Genomic DNA, 7,846 nt, shown 5'->3' on the forward strand with positions numbered 1-7,846 from the left:
AACAACATGGCAAAACCCCGTCCCTACTAAAAATACAAAAAGTAGCGGAGCATGGTAGCACATGCCTGTAATCCCAGCTACTCAGGAGGCTGAGGCAGGAGAATTGCTTGAACCCAGGAGGCGGAGGTTGTAGTGAGCCAAGATTGTGCCACTGAAATCCATCCTGGGTGACAGAGCGAGACAGTGTCTCATTAAAAAAAAAAAAAAAAAATTAAGATCTTTATGAGGACTTTTTAATTCCCCTATGAATTGTAATACATAGTGGCTAAGAGAGAAACAGATTTGGAGTCAGGCTGCCTTCAGAGGGACCCTAGCTCACCATTCAGCAGGTGCGTGACCTTGAGAAACGGACTCGGTTTCTTTGTCACTCCATTTCCTTGGTTGTTCATTGGGAATTATTACCTGCTTCCTAGAATTATTGGGGAAATTAAATGAGATAACCGAGATCTTAGACTAACAGCCATCACAGAGCACATATTAAGTACTTAATAGATAGTAGCTATTATAATTTTTAAAATTAGAGAAGTCTAGGAAAAGGCAAATGTTGGTTTTGTTGCCCAACAGGCCACAGATTATGGGCTGGAACTATGGGTTAGGCACTGTTAAGAATTATGATTTCTTGGGCTCTCCTTCTGAAGTTGCCATGTCCAGCACACACTATTTTATTTTATTTATATCCCTCTGTGTTCCAAAACGGATTTGAGGGAGCTTACAGATGAATGTAAAATACAGCAAAGTAACATGAGTTAAAGGCAGAATGAAAGAAGAGAAAAAAGCAAGAGAAGAGACAGTAGGGCTAGAAATAAATAATATTTTACTAAAATTATGAGTGTGTTAAGGCTTATGATGAAATACTGAATCAAAGGAAGCTGGGATAGGAATGTTATTTTAATTTCTCCTCTACCTGCCCCCCTTTCATCTTATCTTTCTTTTTCAAGATGATTTAAATGATACTCTAATTTTTTTAAATCCCAAAGCACTTTAGTTACTTTAAGCATCAAATCATTCTACACTATGGATGAAGACAGAGTTTTAAATATATATATATAGAGAGAGTGGATCTCCCTATGTTGTCCAGGCTGTTCTTGAACTCCTCAGCCTCCCAAAGTGCTGGGATTATAGGCATAAGCCACCACAACCAGCCCAGATTTTTTTTTTTTCATATTTTGATACATACAGCTATATTTAAGCTTTGTGAATAGGTGGACATATTAATTAATGATGATGAAGGAGCTTAATACTTATGCCCCTGTGACCTGCTGGATACCAGTCCAAACTTTCACTAAGTTTTTTGATATCACAACTTTGTGAAGTAATTAAATATTCCGTTTTACAGATGAGGCACAGAAGAGTAAACTACTATAGTTATAGGTAGCTAGAACTCAAATCCATGTCTGCCTCTGATGCCTGAACTGCCACCATCATCTTAGGCACAGCTATTTCAAGAGATAATATACATATTTGCCCAAAGACATCAGAACAGTTCTAAAAGATCCTTGAAAAGCTCGGCTACTTGAATTTATTTTCCTATTGAGAGATCTTCTTGGTAAGTGATGCACATCATTACTTGACTGTGTTTACATAATTTGCCATACTGGTAGCGGAAGAGAAATGTAGGGGTTGCTGGGAATAAACTGTTGGCATAGATATGCAGGACTACAGGAATCACTCAGAACGTTCCAGATCATCTCGCTTGAGTGTGAAAAAAAAAAGCAATAAAACAGATTTCAGATAAGCTAATGAGTGTTAAGATTTGGGAGTAAATATGGCAGAGCTGAAAACCCATGTCAGGATCAGAGATCTTTAGAAATATAGTTGAAGCCAAGGGGGAAATGAGGATGTTAAAGCTGTAACGCTTGTTTTGTTCGTATCCGAACACTAGAAAATGCCTCTAATTGGACGTATGAACACTTCTTTCACTCACAGGTAACTTAGACTCAAAAGGCACAACGGAGGAAAAAGTTGAAATTGAAATGTCTCTAGTCATTTCTTCCTCATCCCCCCAGTAAGATACAAGAAGACTGGCATTAATTTATTACTACACAGGAATAGTGGGATTTAGCTTATAAAACATCAGGTCTGGTTGGGCATGGTGGCTCATGCCTGTAATCCTAGCACTTTGGGAAGCGGAGGCTGGCAGATCGCCTGAGGTCAGGAGTTCAAGACCAGCCTGGCCAACATGGTGAAACCCCATCTCCACTAAAAATACAAAAATTAGCCGGGTGTGGTGGTCCATACCTGTAATCCCAGCTACCAGGGAGGCTGAGGCAGGAGAATCACTGGAACCCAGGAGGCGGAGGCAGAGGCGGAGGCTATAGTGAGCTGAGATCGTGCCACTGCACTTTAGCCTGGATGACAGAGTGAGACTCCATCTTTTTTTTTTTTTTTTTTGGCAGGGGAGAATGGGGTCTCGCTGTATTGCCCAGGCAGGTCTCAAACTCCTGGGCTCAAGCTATCCTCCCACCTCTGCCTCAAAAAATAAAAATAAAATAAAATAAAAATAATAATAATCAGGTCTAACCATAGTAACTATGTACAATTCTCTGAATATTCCATGAATTTTTTTATTTTTAATTTTTTCATGAGTGTAAGTACATGTGACTTTCAATGTGTCTTGATTATATGGTTCCTCCTGTGACCTACTATCTTCTTTTACTCATCCTTTAGGTTTTAGTTAAAACAGAACAAATGAGTTATACTCTGCACTCCTTATACCTAGTTTCTAGGTATGGCAGGGATTGACAAACTGTGTTCAAATGTAGCTGCCTGCCTGTTTTCTTTTTTTCTTTTTTTTTTTTTTTTTTTGAGATGGAGTCTTGCTGTGTTGCCCAGGCTGGAGTATAGTGGTACAGTCTCAGCTCACTGCAACCTCCGCCTCCTGGGTTCAAGCAATTCCCCTGCCTCAGCCTCCCAAGCAGCTGGGACTACAGGCATGCACCACCACGCCTGGCTAATTTTTTGTATTTTGGTAGAGACGGGGTTTCACCATGTTGGCCAGGATAGTCTCCATCTCCTAAGCTCGTGATCTGCCTTCCTCCATCTCCCAAAGTGCTGGGATTACAGGCATGAGCCACTATGCCCGGCCCTGCCTTGTTTTTGTCATTATAAATTTGCTGGACCACAATGAGCTCATTTGTTTACGTATTGTCTATGGCACTTTTGCACTTTATTGGCAGAGTTGAATAGTTGTGACAGACACTGTCCGGTCTGCAAAGCCTAAAATATTTGCTATCTCACCCTTTACTGAAAAAATTTGCCAACTCTGGTGGTAATAAGAGAGAGACTTTTATTTCTCATTTTATATGTCAAAACAAAAAATACGCAATGGGGGTGATTTGTGTGTGTGTGTGTGCTTTTCTGTATATACACTTTTTCTCTAAAAATATTTTTAATTAAAATATTTTAAAGTCTGCAGCTCAAATTATATTTCTGTGAAGGCTTCTATCATGGTCTGCCTCCTATGTTTCCAGAGAGGTATTAGAGTTTTCTATATTAGTAGCTATTATATTGCATGGCAATTAATGTTTCCATGTCTGTCTCTTAGACAAGCCCATGAAACTTCATAATGACAGAGACTGAGCCAATTATTTTTTTTCTAGGGGCTAATCAAGAATACGATGGTTTTACAGCATAATGAGAGAAAATGCTTCTTCGCCTTTTCACAAAGTTTTACAAAGTATTTTAGTAACGATTATTTAATTATCTTCCAGTTTTTGCTCAAATATTACCTAATCAGAGAACACTTCTCTGAATACCCTATATAAAAGAATAGCCAATTATACTCTAATCCCTTTATTTCATTTTTTATTTTTTAAAATCAATTTCATTGCATTTATTTAGGGTATAAAACATGAGGTTGTTGGATACATAAATAGTAAATTGGTTACTCTACTGAAGCAAATTAACATATCCATCATCTCACATAGTTACCCTTTCATTGTGACAAGAACAGCTAAAATCTACTCATTTAGCAGAAATCCCTAGAACAGTACAATTTTTTAAAACTATAATCCTCATGTTATACATTAGGTTTCCGGACTTGTTCATCCTATATATCTGCTACCTTTTTTTTCCCCCCCCTGAGATGGAGTCTGGCTCTGTAGCCCAGGCTGGAGTGCGATGGCACGATCTTGGCTTACTGCAACTCCTGTCTCCCGGGTTAAAGCGATTCTCCTGCCTCAGCCTCCTGAGTAGCTGGGGTTATAGGTGCATTCCACCATGCCTGGCTAATGTTTGTATTTTTAGTAGAGATGAGGTTTCACCATGTTGGCTAGGCTGGTCTCGAACTCCTGACCTCAAGTGAGCCACCAGCCTCAGCCTCCCAAAGTGCTGGAATTACAGGCGTGAGCCACCACGCCCCATGTCTGCTACTTTTTATCCTCTAACCTAGATCTCCTCATTTCTATCCCACTCCTCCCCTGCCCCTAGCAGCCACTGTTTTATTCTCTATCTCTGTATATCTGTATATTTGAATTTTTTTTTTAGATTCCACATAAAAGTGACAGCCTTCAACATTTTTCTCTCTGTGTCTGGATTATTTCACCTAGCATAACATTCTCCAGGTTTATTAATGTCTGGCAAATGGCATGATCTTCTTTTTTAAGGCTGAGTAATATTTCACTATATATGTATACATATATATAACAATTTATACATTCGTTGATGGAGTCAGCTTGTGTCCAGTTCTGGGCTATTAGGAATAATGCTGCTGTGAATATAGGAGTGCAGATGTCTTTAGGAGGTGGTGATTTCACTTCCTTTGGTTATGTACTCAGAAGAGGAATTGCTGGGTCGTATGGTAGTTAGTTACAGTTTTAATTTCTTTAGGAACCTCCATACCGTTTTCTATAAAGGTCGCACTAATCTATATTTCTAGTGACCATGTACAAGGGTTTCCTTTCCTTCACACCTTCTCCAACATTTGTTATCTCTTGACTGGCAATAGCCACGTCAACGAATGTGAGGTGATGACTCACAGTAGCTTTGGTTTGCATTTCCCTGATAATTGATGATGTTGACCACCTTTTCATACACCTGTTGACCATTTTTATGTTTTCTGAGGAGAAATGTCTATTTGTGTCCTTTGCCCATTTTTAAATCAAGTTATTTGTTTGTCTACTATTAAGTTGCGTGAATTTTGGATACTATCACTTTATCAAATGTATGGTTTGCAAACACTTTTTTCAGTCCATAGATTGCTGTTTCATTTCATTTTGTTGATTGTTTCCTTTGCTGTGCAGAAAATTTAGTTCGATGAAATCTCATTTATTTACTTTTGCTTTTGTAACCTGAGCTTTTGGTGTAATAGCCAAAAAACTATTGCCAAGGCCAATGTAAAGGAACTTTTCTTCTACGTTCTCTTTTGGGAGTATTATAATTTCAGATCTTATGTTTAGTTATTTAATCCATTTTGAGTTCTTTCTTTCTCTTTAGACACAAAGTCTTGCTATATTGTGCGGGCTGGAGTGCAGTGCCTATTCACTGGTGCAATCATAGTGCACTATGGCCCCAAACTCCTTGGTTTAAGCAATCCTCCTGCCTCAGCCTCTTGAGTAGCTGGAGCTATAGATGTGTTCCACCACATCCAGCTTTTGAGTTTATTTTTGTGTATGGTGTCAGACAAGGGTCTAATTTCATCATTTTGCATGTAGATCTTCTACTTTTTAATTTTTATAACACATATAGCTACTTAACACAGTATTTATTAATTTATGTCCCCTCTCTTCTCACTCCACTAAAGTGTCAACTCTCCACGGGCAAGTACTTAGTCTTTACAGTTTGCTGCTACATTCTCAGTGCCTAAACCATGGCTTGGAACATAAGAGTGAAACAACTATTCTCATCTTCATTTAATATAAGATACTCCTTTATTTTATGTACCATTAAGAAAGCAAAATTTCTACCACTATGCAATGTATGCATGTAAGAAATCTGCACTTGTGTCCTCTAAATCTATATATTTTTAAAAAGCAAGATCATTTTAATTAAACTACAAAATGCCACTGATTATTAGATGCACCTTAGCTTCAGAGTTGTTAAAATGAAAAAAATAATGTGTCTTGGAATCAACGTAATAAAGTTAAGAACTACCTTCACCTCCCACCCCCAACAACGACCATTTGTTGGCTTTCATAACTGCCCTAAGAGTTTTCAATCCTTATAACAATTTCTGCTTTCTGGAAGGGAACACTGAGTTTTGTAGTATCAAAGAAATTTTCTCAAGATCAAAGCATGAATCTGGGATTTAGAGTCCATGGCCACCATGTCCATGTGATTGGAATCCAGCAATAGGGTACCCCCTTAGCAATATAAATTGCCATTAATTAAAAATTTATAATTATTTAGTGATTATCTCCATAAGACATGTTTAAAAAACATAACCACAATATTATTATCATACCAAGAATTAACAATAATTCTTTTATGTCATATGATATTCAATCAAATTTTAAATCTTTGATTTAAAAATTTTAAAATAACAACTTTGAGATGTAACTTACATTCCATAAAATTCATACTTTTAAAGTATACAATCTGATGATTTTTAAAGTATATTTGTGCAACCATCACCACTATATAATGCCAGAACATTTTTATTACTTCTAAAATGAACATCTCATACCAATTAGCAGTCACACCCTATTTACCCACAAACTTTCCAGTCCTAGGCAACCATTAATCAATTTTTTTCTTTCTATGGATTTACCTATTCTAGACATTTCATATAAATGGAGTCATGAAATATCTGACCTTTTGTGTCTAGCTTCTTTTACTAGCATGTTTTCATGGTTCATCAATGTTGTACAATATATAATTAATTCATTCTTTTCGGTGGCTATTATTCCATTGTATGGATATACTACATTACATTTATATGTTCATCAGTTGATAGACATTTGGGTTGTTTCTACTTTTTGGCTATTATGAATAATTCTGCCATGAACATTTATGTACAAGTTTTGTGTAGACATATGTTCTCAATTCTCTTGGGTATATACGTAGGAGTGGAATTGCTGGGTCATATGATAACTCTATGTTTAACTTTTTGAGAAACTGCTATACTGTTTTCATAGTGGCTGCCTCATTTTACATTCTCAACAGCAATGTATGAAGATTCCAATTTCTTTACATCCTCACCTGCACTTGTTATTGTTTGTCTTTTTTATTATTCCTATCCTAGGGAGTGTGAAGTCGTCTTATTGTGGTTCCATTAGTTTTTAAAGTATTGGTTTCTAAGTCTGCAAACTGTTTATAATTGATCCTTGTGGTTGTGATCTCTGAAAATTTGGCAAATTGTCATTACAGCCATATGTGTATACACCCACTTCTATTAAATCCCCAGGGCTCAATCTGATGGATTTTAACAACACTCCTGTGGAGTAAGTTGATAGGAAAATCATCATCTCCAAGAGGTATAAGCTGAGAGACACTGCCAGCCAAAAGTAAATCACCTTATTCACAGTTTGGTGTTTTATTACCAGGTCGCTCTGCCCATAGATAAGGAATGGGAGAAATAAGAGACACAGAAAAGACTCACTGAATTATATACTCCATTAGAATATCTAAATCTAAAGCAGAACTTGCATCTACAATATGTCTTTTTATGATTTGTCCATTCGCTCTTAAAGCCAGGAAGGTGACAATAAAAAGACTCTGTATCATGTAAAGTGACACGTTTTATTTTTCATATTTGTTCCCCAAAGAGGTAGCAGTGCAAAGAAATGGCACCTCTCTAAAAGCCAAAGCACTTCCATCATTCATGAGCTCTCCGTGGTGCTGGCAGAAAAGCAGATATTTCAGTTATCAAAAATCAAGACACAGTTTAACTTTTATCAGGGCCTTGATA

This window comes from Theropithecus gelada, chromosome 3 (assembly GCF_003255815.1).
Source record: "Theropithecus gelada isolate Dixy chromosome 3, Tgel_1.0, whole genome shotgun sequence".
Taxonomy (NCBI): Eukaryota; Metazoa; Chordata; class Mammalia; order Primates; family Cercopithecidae; genus Theropithecus; species Theropithecus gelada.